Source organism: Muntiacus reevesi, chromosome 2 (assembly GCF_963930625.1).
Source record: "Muntiacus reevesi chromosome 2, mMunRee1.1, whole genome shotgun sequence".
Classification (NCBI taxonomy): Eukaryota; Metazoa; Chordata; class Mammalia; order Artiodactyla; family Cervidae; genus Muntiacus; species Muntiacus reevesi.
In genome coordinates this window covers 214,761,741-214,780,398 of record NC_089250.1, presented here as the reverse complement: position 1 = coordinate 214,780,398, position 18,658 = coordinate 214,761,741, and the positions used below count along the sequence as shown (strand labels likewise).

The window sequence follows — 18,658 nt, the reverse complement described above, 5'->3', positions numbered from 1 at the left end:
CCAATCAGCTGTGCCCCAAGGAGGCAGAGCCGCGAGAGTATAAAAGGGTTACTTAGGGCTCATCCCTGTGGATTTGTATGATGGAAAGGGGAAATCTGTATGACAGAAAGGGGATCTGTAGAGAAAGGGGAAAGTGAAAGTGAAAGTCACTTAGTCTTGTCAGACTCTTTGTGACCCCATGGACTATAAAGTCCATGGGATTCTTCAGCCAGAATACTGGAGTGGATAGCCGTTCTCTTCTCCAGGGTATGTTCCCAACCTAGGAATCGAATTGCGGTCTCCTGCATCGCAGGTGGATTCTTTACCGACTGAGCCACCAGGGAAGCTCCCAGAGGAAGGGGGGGAGGGGGGGAGCGGCGGTGGTGGGGGGGGGGTGGAAGCTTATTGGCTGGACAAATGCACCCAAAGGAGAGCATGACAATTTTTGCTCTTTGCAAAGATTTATGAAAATACCAGAAAAAAAAAGAAGAAAATGAAGCATTTGTTTTCTTCCACTACCCATCATATTATTTTAGAACTTACCGAACATTTTTCTTCAGTGGTTATGTTTCACCAGCTCATAGCAACTCCGGCAAGCTGCTCATTAGTCCAATTCTGTTGAAGATTTACTATGGACCTGGTGCCATTCTGAGTGACAGCATACTACAGTGAACAAGATAGACAAAAATTCTGTCTCTCAAGGAGCTTAGACCCCAAGGAGGGGAGTAATGGACTTGTAAAAGCAGCAGCTGAGCTCATTCAGAAAGTGTATATACTGCGAAGGAGAACAGGGAAGGGGATCTCAGAGAAATTCAGGGGAGGACTTGCTCCTCTCGGAGAGGCAGCAGTGAGTGGTCCCGTGAAGCAGGATCTGAAATCCCTGCCAGGAACTGAAGCAGGTAGCTTGGATCAAAACCCGGAATCCTAGCCACCAGATCAGCAAGGGCTACATTACTTGTCTCAGGAAATGTGAACAGGAGGCTACTTGTAAATGGCCTGGGGCCCCTTTATCTCTTACTCAGTGCTGAGGAGGCACACGTGTCCTGCTGGAGGTCAGTGGCCCCGGGAGAGGAAGGAAGGGCATCATGGCCCGGAGCAGTGTGAGCCTGAGCCGCCGGGCGGCCGGGGGCGTGGGGCACAGCGACGCTGCGTGGCCGCAGCTCAGGGAGAGGCAGAGATTCTGGGATGGAGTCAGGGAGGTGGGGACGAGCTTGGAGAGACAGCAGTGAGCGATGGCCTGAAGGGAGATCTTGGTTCTCTGCCCAGACCTGGGCAGCCTGGGTGAGAACCTGGAATTCTTGCTGCTGGTGTCCCAGGGGCTTGAGGCTAGAAGCAGAGGTCCTCCATCAAAAAATGCATTTTTCAAGGAGGCAAAAACTGTAAGACAGGTGCAAAGTTTGCTGTTAGAAACAGCACAACATGTAGGGGAGCACACAGAGAAACAGCTTGTTCATTTAGGAAAGATTCAGGCAGAGATATACACTCAGAGAGAAAGAGAGTGGGCAAGCCCCCTAATGAGGAGGAGTGCAGTAAAGAGGCAGTTAAGTCATTTATATGTGGCAGTTCTTCCAGGTCTTTGCTTGCCTTTGGCCAATTATTTGATTTCTTTTTCCACACCTGACCTGCTCTAGCACCCTCCCTAACAAACGTGCGCAACTTTTTTCCAAGATGGATTCCAGCCCAGAGGCCTATGGGGGGAGGGGGCTTGGCATCACCTATTATGGGGTGGCATCCCCATCCTTTCTGATCCCCAAGGGGCCTTTCTGCACATGTGCAGTGCCTCCCTTGTCCCACGGATGGGAAATATGTGACTTTTTGATTGTTTACTCAAACAGGGTTTGGTCCCTCTCTGTCCCTGCCATAACTGTTCTCTTGCAAGTGGCCAGCTGAGGCAAAATCCAGCTATTTACTTTGTTTTGTTGTCATTTCCATCTTGAAGTGTGAACAGGTGGCTAGTTGTAAATATCTAGCCTAGAACCCACTCACCTTCTTCTTCAGGAAATGAAAGCAGGAGGCTGGTTGTAAATGCTTAGCCTGGATCCCGTCTAGCTCCTGCCTCAGAAGAGGATGGACCGCCCTGCTGGCCCACCGGTTCAGAATCCACCTGCCAATGCAGGGGAGACAGGTTAGACTCCCGGTCTGGGAGGATTCCACACGCCACAGGGCAACTAAGCCCACGCATCACGACTACTGAAACCCGCACGTTCTAGCACCCGTGTACCAGTTACTGAGCCCGTGCACACCAGAGCCCGCACTCCACAGTAGGAGAAGCCTCCGCAGTGGGAGGCCAGTGCGCCAAGCCGGAGGGCGGCTCCCTGCTCGCTGCAGCTAGAGGCCGTGTGCAGCAAGGAAGGCCCAGTGAAGTGAAAACAAATAAACAAGCAAATAAATAAATTACTTACAAGGATGGGTTTACACAGATTTGAGGGAACAGCTATGGGACCTGATTGATGTTTCAAAAATTAAGTCCATCCCTTTCTCAAGTCTTACCTGGGAAACACTAAGGGAGTATTATTAAAAATACCAATGCCTGGGTCCCACCCAAGCGTTATATTAAAGTATTTGAAAGAAGAGTCTAAAACTCAGCATTTTAATTTACTTTTTTTCACATTTAAAATAAACCTTATTATACATTTTGGCTAGGTTTGACAAATACATGCCAAAACTAATGCAAATACATAAATTCCCCCAATCAAGATATACTATATTTCATAACCCAGAAAGATTCCCTCACATCTCTTTGTAGTCTCACCATCCTCTCCTGGCCCCAAGCAACCACCAATATATTTTGCGTCTCTATAGATTAGTGTGTCCAAGTTAGAGTTTCAGGTATATGAAATTAATTAATCCATACTCTCGGTGTCTGGCTTTTGTCATTCAACATAATGGTTTTGAGATTCTTCTATATTGTTGCCAGAATGTACCTTTAAATTGCTGAAAAGCATTCCGCTGTATGGATGTGTCACAATGTATTCACCTGTTGATGGGTGCTTGCATTGTTTCCAATTTGGGGCTCTTAGGGATAAAGTTGCTACAAGCATTTATGTGCAAGTATGGATATATAGTTTTTATTTCTATTGAATAAGTATTCAAGAATGGAAATATTAGTTTACAAGGTTAAGTGTATTTTTAACCTTTTTTTAGACTGTCAAATTGTTATCCAAAGTGATTGTACCATTTTACACACCCACCAGAAGTGTATAAGAGTTCCAGTTGCTTACACTCTTGCCAACAGTTGCTATTATTAATTTTAGCTATTCTGGTATGTATACATCAATTATTTTATGAGTGGTTGCTACTTTGGTGGCTCAGTGGTAAAGAATCTGTCTGCAATGCAGGAGATGCAGGTTCAATCCCTGGGTAGGGAAGGTCCTATAGAAAAGGAAATGGCAATTCAGTATTCCTGCCTGGGAAATCCCATGGATAGAGGTGCCTGGTGGGCTACAGTCTACGGGTTGCAAGAGTTGGACACAACAGTGACTAAACAATAGCAACAACAATGATTTTGTTTTTTCCCTGAAATATCTTTGCCTGGCTTTGGTATTAGGTATTCCTGTTTTCATAAAACTTAGCTGGGATGTGTTCCCTCATCTTCTGTTTTCTAGAAGAGTGTGTGTAGAGGTGGAGCATGGTGTTATTTCCTCCTTAAATGTTGGATAGACGCACAAATGGAGCCATCTGGTTGGTGACCAGTTTTCGTCGATGCACCACCTTCTCTCTTCACCCTGATGACCGAGCACTGTGGGTCTTTTCCAGAGAGGTGAATCGATTGGGAAGTCCATGGAATGTAGGCCTCCTCAACTGCTGGGGATCTCTAGGGCTTGAGGAGTGCTCTGGGTGGGGAGGGAGCCACGGTGCTATTGGAAAATGTGTCTCATGTTAGCATTTCTGACAAATTGCCCGAAAGAATCTGAAAAGGGACCTGAGTTTCTAAGCCTCTACTATTTGTTGTGATTCCTTTCTTTTTAAAAATTCTGATCAGATGTTTATTTTCACACCAAATTTTGTATTTGTAATTTTACAGTCTTTTTCTTAAAGTGGACCCTGATTTTTTTAACTTATTTTTTTATTGAAGGATAATTGCTTTACAGAATTTTGTGGTTTTCTGTCAGACTCCAACATGAATCAGCCGTGGGTATACATGCATCCCTTCCCTTCTGAACCTCTGCCCTGTCTCCCGCCCCATCCCAGCCCTCTGCTCTGCCCAGACTCTGCACGGTTTACTCTCAGTAAATAGACTGCACGCTTGCTGAGAGCCCCTTTGCTTTCTCCCTTCCTGCCCCACAGGTCCCACTCATTGCTGCAGCTCCTGACTACACACCGAGCCCAGCGTGTTTGATTCTGTGGGTGGCAGGTGCCCATGTGGCTGGTTACAGACTCTGCTCCCGAATGTCCTGCTGTCTGCTACCCACTGGACTGAAGAAAGGAGGAAAAGTATGCCCTCAGGAGCTGACCTGGTGATGGATGTTGGCAAGGCTCTCAGTATGGACTTTGGGAGAGAAGTTCTCTGTCAGAAACCTTCAACAAAGTGGTCTTGACGTGATCAGGGAAGGCTGCCTGAAGGATGCGGAGCTGGAGGCTGAAGGGGAGCAGGATGTGCACTGGAAGAGGGAGAAGAGAGGAGCAAGCAGTGGATGACGGGCAGAGGGTCCGGGGAGGTCCTGGCCTGGAAACGAGGCAAGAGGCTGGGAGGGCACCGGCTGGCTGGAGGGAAGGAAGGTGTCTGCGTGCCAGGGCGTGGTCTGGATGAGGGCACACACTAGGGGGTCTCCAGAGTGCGTAGAGATCGCTTTTTCCCTTCTGACTAAGGAAAGTTTCACATCTCAGCTATTTTCACAGGAGTTTTATATATATATATGTGTGTGTATATATATATATACATAGTATGTATATGTACATGCGTATATTTTAAATTCATGCTCGCATGATGATAAATTCAAATAGCACAAAGGGTCAGTGAAATATAGGTCTCCTTCTCCTCCCTGTCTCCATCCCCATTTCTCGCCTCAGGGACAGCCACCCTCACCACCTGTGCAGCTTTCCGGGGTGCTGTATGCAAAGAGCGCCCTTACACACTTGGAACCACTGCTTTGCACCGTGCCTGTCCCCTTGACCTTTATTTTGAAGAGAGTTCCATCCGGTGTGTCTACATCTACCCCCAGAGTGGCCTGCGCCGGCATGGGGAGGAAAGCTTTGCTCTGGAGTCGGGCAGAGCTGGGCTTGTTGCCTGGCCTCAGTGTCCCCATCTGTGAAACCAGGAAGATGATGGCCCCTCCTCACGGCTGTTGTGAGGATGAACTGAACGTGTCTAAAGCTCAGGTACAGAACCAGACCCCAAGAACTCCTCATGGCTGGGGGCTGCTGGCACTCACAGAGAGAACGCGGGCCAGGGACCTGCTGCCTTCTCCCCCACCTTCTCGAGACAGAAACAGCCTGTCCGTGTGTCCGTCCTGCAACTGGCCCTGCCCCCTGGCCCCTTCTGTCTGAGATGCATTCTACCATCACCACCTCTCAGCTCCCTCAGGATCTTTGTGGCTCCTGGGGACGGAATGCCAGTTAAATGTCATCCAGGCCTTTCTTTGCTTATTTAGACTCTGAAATTGAACCCTTTCCAAGCAAGAGCGACAGCGAGCTGGGAAGGCATTTTGGGCTCTGTGCAAGCGGGTTTCCCTCCCTCCATTCAGCTGGCCGTGTGGTCAACGGCTTTGTGCAGAAACAGCACCATGCTGGGGTCCCTTGTGGAGATGAAAATTAAGGGATAAATATACAGGTTTAATAATATTCTGTCATTTTGACAGTCTCCGCTGCTTGTCTGTGATATTTTAAATCCATTTTGCCTGCTTCCAACATTAAGAGCTTCTGATGAAGTTTTACCAGGAAGATAATATCTTTATATAATGGCTTTGTACTATGTCTGTGATTCTAAACACAAGTTTATTTGCTTTTATCACTTTGACTAAAGAGAGAGAAAATGAACCATTAGAAAAAAGGCTTCCATAACCCCCCTCCACACACACACCCTTTAATTTTCTCCTGGAAGCAGCAGTTCCTTTCTCTTTTATCTTTCCATTCTGAGTGCGCAGGCACAGCTCTATTATCTGTTCCAGTGCTGCCTTTGAGGTTAATATTTCAGCTCAGTCCTTCCTTTAGCTGTGGAGATGAATTAAATTAGTGCCAGCAGAAGGAGTGAATTAAATAAACTGTAAAATAATGCCCAGTTTCCCTGTGTTCCTTTTGCTATTCTGGTACCCCAGTAATTTTTTAAAATGAATTCTATTGGGATTTGCAAAGAATTGACTTAATCTACTGAAAAATAGAATTTCAGACTGCTCAGATTGTTGTTCAAACTGTGTTCATTCATTCATTCAGTAACCATCTTGCAACCCCTAGAGGGCATCTTATCTGAAAATTAAGGTTGCATGAGAGAGGAGTCCAGGAAAAAAGGTCAAGTTCTGATGACACTGGTCCAGCCCTTGGATCTAGCTATGCCTGAGGTCTTAACCTGGGACATTTTGGAGGTAAAAATCCCTTTTTTGCTTTTCAGTTTGCTTAAACTATCTGCATCTTGGAATCAAAAGTTATCTAGTGGATATAAAAGTACATATATCAATTCAAGAACAGGATGGAGCTGGGTCCAAGGAGGACCATAGCTCTCATCCAGCCACAGGTTTTAAGCACAGCGGTCCAGGCAGTGAGGGCCATTCCACCAGTGGTAGAGAACGTAGCCAGCACTGGAGACCAGTACTTGGAGGCAAGTCAGAATACCAGAAGGAAAACGAGGAGGGTGGAGCCAGCATGTGAATGCCCTTCACACCGGCTTTGCTGTCATCTTGTGTGTGACCAGAAAAATCACCCTCTCCAGCCACTGGACCTTGGTCTCCCAGCCTGTTGTAGTAACATTTGCTAAGTGCTTACCATGTGCCAAGCACTCAGGCAAATGTTTATTCACAGCATCTCTTTGGATCCCCCTGACTACCAGCAGGTATCGCTCTTGTACTTCACTCACAACAAAGGGGCAGAATGGGATTGACCACAGGAAACTGCAGCTCTGGGACCTGAAGTGTTTGAGGCAGGAGGTGAGAGCATCCTTTAGAGGCAGGTGAAAGCAGGAGGACGCACTGACTTAATGAAGGAGCTCCAGTATCCACTCTGAAGCTTCCAGAGCCTGCTGCTAGAGCTGTTTCTTAAAACTGCTCTGAAGCATCAAGATCATGGGAATTTGTTTGTTCTTTTGGGGGGAATTTTTGGAGCTGTCAGTGGGTTAAGGTGAGAGGTAAAAAGGATGTGGGGAAAATCAACCCATTAAAAATTAGTATTTCTCTTTATTTTAATTAGACTCTTTCCTCTATAGGCAGGTAGAAGGACAGAGCCTTCAGAGAACTGTTTGTTGTCTTTAAAAAAAAAAACCCTCTCATGCAATCAGTAAAATAATTAAGGAGCATTATTTTTTCGCAGCAAAGGAAGCTAATTATTTCAGGCTCGTGCTGATTGGTCCATTTTTTTATGAGCAGTTTTAAAGTGTTTGATGCGTTTTATGAACCACTTGTGAACAGTCCCAACAATGACAGGGTTGGGGGTGGGGTGTCACTGTGCAGGGATGCTTCCCGAATCCAGACTGACACGGTCAGAACCCGCTCCTCCCATTGTGCTTCTGTCATTAACCAAAATGAGTTCTTGGTGGAATATAAGGAGGAGGTTACAGAGAACTTACTATGCTTCAGACTCAAGCCCAGCCCTCTTTCTGGGACTGTGTCTGCAGCATGTCCCGGTAGGCAGGGCAGCCTTTCCCGGTTCCACCCTCTATGCTTAGGCCACCCAAGATGACTGTTCCCTCGCTCTCTGTACATTCCCTGCTCAACTAGAGCCTGCTCACGACTGACCCTCCTACATACTCGCCCCAGGACCCAGCTAATGGTTGTTTGAGCTTTATTTTACTTTATTTTTTGGCCACATGACATGCAGGACCTTAGTTTCCCAACTGGGGACTGAACTTGTGTCCCCTGCAGTGGAAGCAGATGGTTTACCGGGACTTTTATAGATATTTTTGTACTCTGATGCTGTTACAAAAAGTGCTTCATCACCAAGAAAATTTATCGACAGGCTATGGAAGCTGTTAGAACAGTTCCACATCAAGATGATAGCTATGCAAGGGTTCCAGCCTGTACCAACTCAAAACAAAGACACCGTCCTGGCCTTGGGTCCCCTAGATTAGGCACCCAGAGATTTTTACTCCCTGACAGGCAGGACTGACACTCCTACTCAGACATGAAGTGGTCACAGAAGACAGACCATCTCCCCTTTGCTTCCCATAAAATATGGGACTAAAATCTCTGAGGAGGGAACGAAACAGGAGGGACAGGTGCAAGGTACAACCTTCTGAAAAATGATGCAGCCATAGGACCTTACAAAAACTGCTTAGGACCAGCTGGGTCCAAAATGGTGAAAGATTCTGACTTCCAGTAGACATTGAGCCTCATTATATGCTTATTGTAACATATTAGCATTCTAAATGACAGACCAGAGCCACGACAACTCTGAGATCAGTCATAAGAGGTTAAAAAGTAGGCAGTGGTCTAATTCCTGGAAATCCCCACCCCTTCTCTGAAATAGTTAGAATAATCCTCCCATTCCTTAGCCTATGAAATTACTGAGTCCCTAAAACTAACCACCCCATATTTCAGGGCCTCTTGTCTTCTGAGATGCCCAACACTCTTATCTGTGGAGTGTGTTTCTGTCTAAATAAATCCACTTCTTACTTATCACTTTGCCTCTCACTGAGTTCTTTCTGTAACAAGACATCAAAGACCTGAATGTCATTAAGTCCTGAGACCAGGTGTGTGATCTCAATTGAGGCACGGCAGGTTCAAGTCTGGTTGCAGCGTCTCACAAGTACTATTCTTGTCACGTAGCGAAGCCAAACAGTGAGTGTGTAGCAGAGAGAGTATGGGCCTGGGGAGGAGGGGGTTCACCTTTCAAAACCCCTTAAACTCCCCAAAGGATTTCACAAAACATTTTTAAAATCCAGGTGAGGGAGGAGGGGTGTCCCAGGAGACATAATCTGCTCGTGCACAATTCTCTGGTTGATTGATGGTGATTAATCCTTAGGTGCCAGTAGTTAATTTCTTCCATTTGGTGGTGATTTTCAGCATCTAAAAAACTCAGGAATCATGCATCAGATACTATTATCTAGGAACTTCAGAGAGTGCTAAAGCAGGGGATATGGGGAGGAGTCTGTCCCAAGAAGGCCCAACACAGTCCTGCTTGCTTCTTTTTTTTTTTTTTTTTTGTAATATTTATTTCTTTATTTGGCTGCATGGGTTTTAGCTGTGGCTTTGAGATCTTCATTGCATTATGTGGGATCTTTTGTTGAGGCACACAGGCTTGCTAGTTGTGGAACACAAGCGCAGTCATCAGGAGATGGTGGCACACAGGCTTAGCTGCTCTGTGGTGGGTGGGATCTTAGTTCCCGAATCAGGGATTAAACCCGCACCCCCTGCATTGCAAGGCAGATTCTTTTTTTTTTTTTTAAGAATTAACATTTTATTATGGAAAATATAAAATATACAGAAGAGTCAGAGAAGAGTATAATGAATCACCCACTTCAACGATGATCAATAGATGGTTTGCCATTCTTGTTTCATCTATCCCTAGTCCACTTGTTTTGTTTGAGTTTTTTAAATCTTTAAAATATTTATTTATTTATACAATTAAAGTATGATGTAAAATATTATGTTAGATTTAGTCAAACTACATAGTGATTCAATATTTACATAATATTAGGAAATGATTGATCACCACAATAAGTCTAGTGACCATTTCTTTCCAAAGTTGTTAAAATATTACTGGCAATATTCCTTATGCTACACATTACACCCCAGTGACTTATTTATTTTATAATCGGAAGTTTATACCTCTTAATCCTGTCATGTATTTGCCCAACCCCCAAACGCCCTCCCCTCTGGCAACCACGTGTTTTTCTCTTTAAGTCTGCTTCTGCTTTGTTCTGATTTTTAGATTCCACATGTACGTGAGATCATACAGTATTTGTCTTTGTCTGATTTACTTCACTTAGATGATAGGTGTCCTATCTAGGTCTGTCCATGTTGTCATAAATGGCAAGATTTTATTTTATAAAATGGCTGAGTAACATTCCATTGAATGTATATACCACATCTTTTTTATCCACTCATCACATGCTTAGGTTGTTTCCATATCTTGGCTCTTGTAAATAATGTTGCAAGGAATATTGTTGTATATCTTTTCACATTAGTGATTTTATTTTCTTTCAATAAGTACCCAGAAGTGAAGTTGCTGGATCATATCGTAGTTCTATTTTTAATTTTCTTCACATCCTCTCAACATTTGCTATTTGTTGTCTTTTTGATAATAGCCATTCTGAGAGATGTGGGGTGATATCTCATTGTGTTTTTTATTTTTATTTTTTTAATTAATTAGTTTATTTTCATTGGAGGTAATTACTTTACAATACTGTAGTGGCTTTCGCCATACATTGACACGAGTTAGCCACGGGTGTACACATGTCCCCCATCCTGAAACCCCCTCCTGCCTCCCTCCCCAGCAGTCTTAACAGCTGGACCACCTGGGAAGTCCCTGTCCTTAATTCTTTTTTTTTCTTTTTTAAGATTGTGAATTTTATTTTATTTTTTTATTATTTTATTTATTTTAATTGGAGGCTAATTACTTTACAGTATTGTAGTGGTTTTGCCATACATTGACATGAATCAGCTATGGGTGTACATGTGTCCCCCATCCTGAACCCCCCTCCCACTTCCCTCCCCATCCCATCCCTCTGGGTCATCCCAGTGCACCAGCCCCGAGCACCCTATCTCATGCATCGAACCTGGATTGGCGATCTGTTCACATATGATAATATACATGTTTCAGCGCTATTCTCTCAAATCACCCCACCCTCGCCTTCTCCCACAGAGTCCAAAAGACTGTTCTATACATCTGTGTCTCTATTCTTGAGTCAGGCTTTTGTGATTCAAGGGAGGCCTGGGAGAGTGCAACTGTTTTACAAACTGGAGGCAGGGGGTGACATGGGGGGAGGGGTCTGTCCCAGGAAGGGCCCCATTGAGTCCTGCTGGTTACCAAATATTAGATAATTGTTCTCGCATTCCTCTTCTTTTCAAACCTGAGGAAACATGTTAGAGAAGAAAGGGCATGGAAATATATATATATGAAAATCTTTAAAATATTCCTGCTAGGGTTGCCAGGTATAATGCACAACTCACAGCTAAGTCTGAATTTTAAATAATGACAAATAATTTGAGAATAAGATTTAACTGAATATCCTACATTTCTAGATGCTATATTTGGCAACTCTAGTTCCTACCTTTTGACTCTAAAATCTCACTTCTGGGAATCTACAATACACCTAATGGTAAGAAAATGATTAAGTAAATTAGGATATATCTACTTGATTGAATATTATGGTGTCATAAAAATATTTTTGAAGAATAAACAGATAGGAGAATGCTTATGAAATAATGCTAAAAGAAAAAAGATGGAATAAAATTATATGAAAAGTGTTTATAACCAAAAATTATCCTTAAATATAGAAAAATAGACAGGAAAATTGGTAAATGTTTATAGTGGTCGTACTGGATACTTAAATTATGGCTTTTTTTTCTTTCTACTTATATACATACTCCATATTTTCTATTACGAGCAAGAAATAATTAGTTCCAAAAACTACTTTTCTATATTCATGACTTGGGGCAGGAAGACAGTGGCTCAGTGCCAGGACCCTTGGGTTCTCATGCTGGTGTGCACTTCTTTCAACTAGCAATAATTGCGCCTCAGATAAACCTCACTGGCTATGACACTGCCACTTCGCAAAGCTTGGTGTGCACTCTGACTCACCCTGGGACTTCAAATTTTGGGGCCCAAGTTTTTTCATCTGTTAGATGAGAGAAATGGGGACACTGGCCTATATACCCCCAAATTGCTCTATGATTCTCATTCTTCTGCCTCTTCTTTTTTGTACGTGCTTTTCTGTTTACCCCTTTCTTCCTTCTCTTAATTTCCTCCTCCTTTCCTTTTTCTTTTCCTCTTATCTTTCCTGCTCTCTGACCTGTCTCATTGTCAAAACTCTTCTCATGCAAACATCAGATAGCAGCAAAATTCCAACCAGCCTATAAAACCAAGACGATTTATCCCTCTTGGAATAAATTTCTTGAAGTCAAGGGAAGCATAACTTCAGGGATGGCATGGTCAGGGCACTCTGTTTCCCTGAAGCTCTCCCTGGGCCCTTTTCTGCTGGCTTTGCCCCTGAGTTAGTGCTACCTCAATGGTTTCCAGGTTCTGGATTTCTTGCTGTACGGCACCACCAGCCAGTCCCGAAGGTGAGAGTGTTTCTGTCTCTACGTCCCAGAAGAGCCCTTTGACTTGTTTTGATTGGATAGGCCTAAGATTTGTTTTGATTGGATAGACCTAGTTCACATGCCATCTCTGAACTAATGACCAGGTCTGGGGTGTGAAATGTCATATTTCTTTAAACCACTCAAAGTGTTGCAGGGAAGAAGATAGTTCTGACTTCATGTTGAAAACTGTTTCTTTGACTTGCTTTTCATTGTTTTTGTTATAATCATACATAATAGCCTGCCTTAGGGGACGAATTGTCAACATCTTTGGATCATAGGAAAAGCAAGGGATTCCAGGCTTCATCAGCTATGCTCAAGCCTTTGACTGTGTTGATCACAACAAACTGAAAAATTCTTAAAGAGATGGGAAAACCAGACCACCTTACCTGCCTGTTGAGAAATCTGTATGCAGGTCAAGAAGCAACACTTAGAACTGGACGTGGAACAACAGACTGGTTCAAAATTGAGAAAGGAATAGGAAAGAACAGCATGTATATTATCTATGGTGAAACAGATCACCAGCCCAGGTGGGATGCATGAGTCAAGTGCTCGGGCCTGGTGGGCTGGGAAGACCCAGAGGAATCGGGTGGAGAGGGAGGTGGGAGGGGGGATCGGGATGGGGAATACGTGTAACTCTATGGCTGATTCATATCAATGTATGACAAAACCCACTGGAAAAAAAAATAAATTATAAAAAAAAAAAAAAGAAAAGAATACGTCAAGGCTGTGTATTGTCACTCTGCTTATTTAACGTCTATGTAGAATACATCATGAGAAAAAATATCGCGCGGAGTAATATTAGTAACCTCAAATATGCAGATGATACCACCCTAATGGCAGAAAGCAAAGAGGAACTAAAGAGGCTCTTGATGAATGTGAATGAGGAGAGTGAAAAAGCTGCCTTAAAACTCAACATTCAGAAAACTAAGATTATGGCAGCCAGTTCCATCAATTCAGTTCAGTTCAGTTGTTCAGTCATGTGTCCGACTCTTTGCCATCCTATGGATGAAATGGTTGGATGGCATCATTGACTCAATAGACATGAGATTAAGCAAACTCCAGGAGATAGTGAAGGACAGGGAAGCCTGGCATGCTACAGTCCATGGGATTATGAAGACAAAACTGAGCCACTGAACAATAATGAGGACCCTGCCCCTCTGCCTGACTGTAAACTAAAATATCTTTGTTCAACTTAAAGAGGGAGAAGAGATTGACACACCTCCTCTAAAGGCTGACTCTTCCCACAGATGTTTTGCAAGACTGGAGACCCTTTTTACTTTACTTCCTCACTGCCTCTCCCTCTCTATTCTGCCTTTTGATTGTAATTACTCATTGCTTCTCTTTCTCTCTCTGACTCTATAAAAGAACCTGACATCCAGGTCCCAACAAGATGGCTACTTCAAAACATTAGTCTGGCTTTCTGAATAGAATTGTATTTCTTCATTCAGTGTCTCTTCTCTTGGATTCATTGGCTTTTCATGTGGTGAGCAGAACGAGCTTGGACTCAATAACAAAGGTTTCATTCTGGAATTGAGAGTGGGGCCACTAGCTGAAGTGTGAGTAAGTTGAAATTGAAAGTGAAAGTGAAGTCACTCAGTCCTGTCCGACTCTTTGAGACCCCATGGACTGTAGCCCACCAGGCTCCTCCATCCATGAAATTTTCTAGGCACGAGTACTGGAGTGGGTTGCCATTTCCTTCTCCAGGGGATCTTCCCAACCCGGGGATTGAACCCAACTGTCCCACATTGCGGGCAGACGCTTTACCGTCTGAGCCACCAGGGCATCCCATGAGCAAGTGGAGAGAAATATAATTCTGGGATGGCACCTGTCAAATGCTCAGTGCATCAGCTGGCAGGTGTGTTGATGGTTCAGCTCATCTGTCAGCACAGCATTAAGACTGGGATCATTTGGGTAGAGACCAGACAGCTACCTTCCTCAATGGCACTTCTCAGTGGCAAATATTGAAGCACAGTGTGGGAAAAGGCAGAGTTTAGGCTATTTCTTGGCCTTTAATCACATTGGTCTATGCATCTGGATTCTCTTGAAAGACAGCGATTGACGTTGTCTGACTGGCCTTGTCTCGTTCTAGCATGCTGGACTCACTTGGCTATAAATGAATAGGGATCCATGTGGGTGCCAAGAGCCCTTCCGTTTCTCTCCTCACGCTCGGGCTGCACTGCCTTGTTCTTAAGGTTGCCACTCAGATGAGGGCCGTGTTCTGTCTCCCTCCCTCCCTCCTTCCTTTTTTTAAATTTTTAATCTCTCTAAATTGCAAAGTTCTTCTTTAAAAAACAGCCCATGTTCGTCCACTGAGACTTTGCCTAATGAAGTATTTTACAGAATTCTCTCTTTTAAAAGGAATGAGGTTGAATGTTTATTAAATTAATTTTTGCTTTAATGTATTTCCTCGATATTTCATGCTGTGGATACAACTGTTTCTGTAAATGACTTTTTCCAAGATGCCTGATTTATTTTTAATTGCCGTTGTCCCTCATTTTGGTTCCAAGATACACATTTAAAGTTAAAGTGAAAGTTGCTCAGTCGAGTCTGACTCTTTGCGACCCCAAAGACTATACAGTCCATGGAATTCTCCAGGCCAGAATACTGGAGTGGGTAGCTGTTCCCTTCTCCAGGGGATCTTCCCAATCCAGGGATCAAACCCAGGTCTTCCTCATTGCGGACAGATTCTTTACCAGCTGAGCCACAAGGGAAGCATCTATTTGTTTAGCAGTTAAAGCCTAGGGATATCACAGGTAAGGATCTCCCCCTTTCTGAGTCAAGGCTGTGACTTACAAGGGTGAGGACACACTCATCTTGAATAGAAAGGACAAAGCACAAGTTACTTTCCTGTGGCTTCCAGAATTGAAATACAAATAACATTCTTTCCCATTTGTGAAGCATTCTACAGTATAAAAAGTTGGGAGAGAATATTACTCTCAAAGTGTAAGGTTTCTGCTATTGCCTGAATTCAGGTAAAACTTCAAATTTATTTCCTTTGTGATCAGAGTACGTACATACTCTGTAAGATTTCACCTCTTTTGAGACGTCTCTTATGATACAGTATGCACTCTACTTGGTAAGCATCTATTTGTACTTGAAAAGAGTGTTTATTTTGCAGTTGTTCAGTGAAGTGTTCTATAAATGCCAAAGTAATCGATGATATTCTTTAGATATTTATTTTTTACTGATTTCTTGCTTAAATTGGTCTATTAGTTTTCAGGAAAGTTGTGTTAGAGTCTCTTACTATGGTTGTGGCCTTGTCTGTTTCTGCTTTTAATTCTATCAGATTTTCATGCATGTATCTTGAAAATCTGTTTTTAGACACATACACACTTGCGTCACTTCTTCCTGATTGTATTGATCCTTTTAAAGTAATGGAAAGTCCCTTTTGCCTTGAGTAATACTCCTTGTTTTGATGTCTATTTTGATTCATGTTATTGGAAGCACTTCAGGTTTTTCATGCTTACATTTTGCATCTTTTTTTATCTCTTTTGTATTTGAATCGAAAGTGTGTCTATTGTAGATAGCATATACTTGGTTCTTGCTTTTAATCCTGCCTTAAGATTTCTGCCTTTTGATGGACTGCAGAGCAGTTTTTTCCCTTATTTTTCGTTCACCATTCTAAGATTCAAATAACATATATGTTGGACCCCAAACTACTATTGTCTCACAAACCTGTGAAAGTCTTTTCATTTTCTATATACCTCAGATTAATTTATATTGATCCAGCTTTAAGTTTACTAATAACTTTCTCTCATTTAAACTTTGCTACTAAGGCTTATTCAGTGGATTTTTAATTTTAGTTATCATAATTTTTAGTTTTAGAATTTCCTTTTTTATGTCTCAATTTCTATGTTAAGATTAACTTTCTGTTAATTTATTTTATATTTCTCTTTAGTTTTTTTTTAAACATTTAAAACTATTTGAACATAAGTATAATAGCTACTTCGAAGTCTTTATCTGCTGAGTCAAACATATGAAGTTACTTTCTTTTTCCTTTGTTTTAAAATAAACCTTGCTTATATCTTAGGTGTACAACGTGGTTTTTAATATACATATACATATTGAAATGATTACTACAGTCAAGTTGTTGCAGGAAGGGGGACCCCTTCCAGGGCCCAAAAGTGGACTCTTGTCTAATAATGAATTGTCCAAGAAGACACATGTGGTGACAAAGCAAGAGATTTTATTGGAAAAGGGCGCCCGGGTGGAGAGCAGCAGGGTAGGAGTCCAGGAGAACTGCTCTGCCAAGTCACTAGCAGTCTTGGGTATTATGGTGATGGGGTTAGTTTCTGGGTTGCTTTTGGCCAATCATTCTGACTCAGATGACTCAGAGTCCTTCCTGGTGGTTTACACATTGCTCAGCCAAGATAGATGCCAGCTAGAAGGATTCTGGGAAGTGGTTGGACACGTGGTGTCATCTTTTGACCTTTCCCAGTCTGGTTGGTGGTGGCTCATTCCTTCCATGTTCCCTACCAGGACCTCCTGTCGTAAAACAACTCATGCAAACGGTTACTATGGTGCCTGGCCAGGGTGGGCCGTTTCAGTCAGTTGTGTTTCCTCTAACAAAATTAATAGACATATTATCTCACAGAATCACTTTCTGTTTACTGCTCCCCCAACCCCCACCCTGTTTGCCCCCCAATGTCTATTAAATTTTAGATGAAAACTATGCATTGCAGATAATTTTTAGTGAATCTGTATTTTGTTGTGTTTGAGGATTTCGTTTTCATAATGAATTTGCTTGGACTCAAGCTGAAAACTGACTTTCCTGTAAGCACGCAGGAACTGCTATTTCTGCTCTTTATTTTGCTTCTCAATGCTGCTTTTGTCAGTATTCTCCACCATGACCTGCACATCTTGGGTGGCCCTGCACACCATGGCTCATAGTTTCATTGAGTTACACAAGGCTGTGATCCACATGATCATTTTGGTTAGTTTTCTGTGATTGTGGTTTTTGTTCTGAAGGCCATGGGATTGAAGTTCTTGCTTCTTCTGTCTGCCCTTTGATAGATGAGGGTAAGATAAGAAGCTTGTGCAAACTTCTGGATGGGAGGCACTGGCTATGGGGAAAAGTGGGTCTTGCCCCTTTGGGCAGGGTCATGCTCAGTAGATCTTTAACCCAATTTTCTGCTGAAGGGTGGGGCTGTGCTCCTTCCCTATAGTTTGGCCTGGGGCAGTCCACTCCTGGAGTCTGCAGTCTCTATGATAGGATTATAGGCTCTATGGCACGCTAATGGCAACCTCTTCTAAGAGGATTTACACTGACAGCAAGAGAATTCCAAAAATATCTACTTCTGCTTCACTGATTATGCTAAAGCCTTTGACTATGTGGATCAGAGCAAACTGTGGAAAATTCTCAAAAAGATGAGAATACCAGACCACTTTACCTTTCTCCTGAGAAACCTGTATGCAGGTCAAGAAGCAACAGTTAGAACTGGACGTGGAAAAACAGACTGGTTCCAAATTGTGAAAGGAGTACATCAAGGCTGTATTTTGTCATCCTGTTTATTTAACTTCTATGCAGAATACATCATGAGAAATGCCTGGCTGGATGAATTGCAAGCTAGAATCAAGATTATGGGGAGAAATATCAATAACCTCAGATATACAGATGATACCACCCTAATGGCAGAAAGTGAAGAGGAACTAAAGAGCCTTTTGATGAAAGTGAAAGAGGAGAGTGAAAAAGCTGGCTTCAAACTCAGCATTCAGAAAACTAAGATCATAGCATACAGTCCCATCTTTCATGGCAAACAGATGGGGAAAAAATGGAAACAGTGACAGATTTTATTTTCTTGGGTTCCAAAATCACTGTGGTTTGTGACCACAACCATGAAATTAAAAGATGCTTGTTCCTTGGAAGTAAAGCAATGACAAACCTACACAGTGTATTAAAAATCAGAGACATCACTTTGCCATCAAAGGTCCGTCTAGTCAAAGTTATGGTTTTTCTAGTAGTCGTGTATGGGTGTGAGAGTTGGAAGGCTGTGTGCTGAAAAATTGATGCTTTCAAACTGTGCTGCTAGAGACAACTCTTGAGAGTTCCTTGGACTGCAAGGAGATCATACCAGCCAATCCTAAAGGAAATCAACCCTGAATATTCATTGGAAGGACTGATGCTGAAGTTGAAGCTCCAATACTTTGTCCACCTGATGCAAAGAGCCGACTCATTGGAAAATACCCTGATGCTGGCAAAGAAAGGAGGAGAAGGGGACGACAGAGGATGAGACGGTTAGATGGTATCATCGACTCAATGGACATGAATTTGAGCAAACTCCAGGAGATGGTGA

At 43.0% G+C, this 18,658-nt stretch overlaps 1 pseudogene; it reads right to left on the bottom strand.

Annotated features, from left to right (window-relative positions):
* Positions 1-11,776: 11,776 nt before the first annotated feature.
* LOC136161975 (U4 spliceosomal RNA) lies at positions 11,777-11,845 on the bottom strand (annotated as a pseudogene).
* Positions 11,846-18,658: the final 6,813 nt, after the last annotated feature.